The 1037-nt window shown below is 39.0% G+C and overlaps 1 pseudogene; it reads left to right on the forward strand.

Moving 5' to 3' along the window:
- The first annotated feature begins 208 nt into the window (after positions 1-208).
- On the forward strand, positions 209-748 carry LOC107160973 (annotated as a pseudogene).
- Positions 749-1037: the final 289 nt, after the last annotated feature.

Raw genomic sequence — 1037 nt, forward strand, 5'->3', positions numbered from 1 at the left:
TATAAGCTTCCTCCCATCTTCCTCCTTATTTTCCTCTCTACCTCAGTCTCATGAATAGCTGTGACTGCATTGAGCAACACTATATAGAGTGGAACATCTAGTTTTATTAGTTTAGAAAATCTTTATACTCATAAGAGATTTAAAAAGTGTCTTGGGAACCACCATCTTCCAGTAATTGGGAATCACCATCTTCCAGTAATTTGCCAAAATGAAGAACACAAATGGAAAAAGGAGAGGAATCATATATATATATGTTCTCTAGGCCTTTTAGAAAACATGGAGTTGTTCCTTTGGCCACATATATGTGAATCTACAAGAAGGGTGATATTGTAGACATCAAGGGAATGGGTACTGTTCAAAAAGGAATGCCCCACAAATGTTATCATGGCAAAACTGGGAGAGTCTACAATGGTACCCAGAATGCTGTTGGCATTGTTGTGGATAAGCACGTTAAGGGCAAGATTCTTGCCAAGAGAATTAATGTGCTTATTGAGCATATTAAGCATCTAAGAACCGAGACAGCTTCCTGAAACATATGAAGGAAAAATGATCAGAAAAAGAAGGAAGCCAAAGAGAAAGGTAACTGGGTTCAGCTGAAGTGCCAGCCTGCCCCACCCAGAGAAGCACATTTTGTGAGAACAAATGGAAAGGTGCCTGAACTGCGGGAACCTATTCCCTATGAATTAATGGCATAATAAATGTAAAAAAAAAATAAAGGGCCATGGACTATAAAAATGAAAAGAAAAGTGTCTTAAGCAGCATGCCATATAATCAACTTATTATAATTTTGTAATAAACTAGCTTCATCACTCTCCCAGGCTCCAAGAAGGCTGATATGCTTACATACTTTATTCACAATTTCATCAATGGTCCCTCAAGCTCTTTGTAGTACTCAGCAAAGAATGATGATTCTTGTGCCTTACAGTCTTAGTCATTCTGACCTCTAGCTTTCTCAGTGTCCTCCGAAGCATCACTTACCAGGTATTCCTCAGCAGACTTTTTGATGGAACAGTGTCTGTGAGCCCTGTTCTCCTGAG

The sequence above is a fragment of the Marmota marmota genome, unplaced genomic scaffold (genome assembly GCF_001458135.2).
Source record: "Marmota marmota marmota unplaced genomic scaffold, marMar, whole genome shotgun sequence".
NCBI classification, from domain to species: domain Eukaryota; kingdom Metazoa; phylum Chordata; class Mammalia; order Rodentia; family Sciuridae; genus Marmota; species Marmota marmota.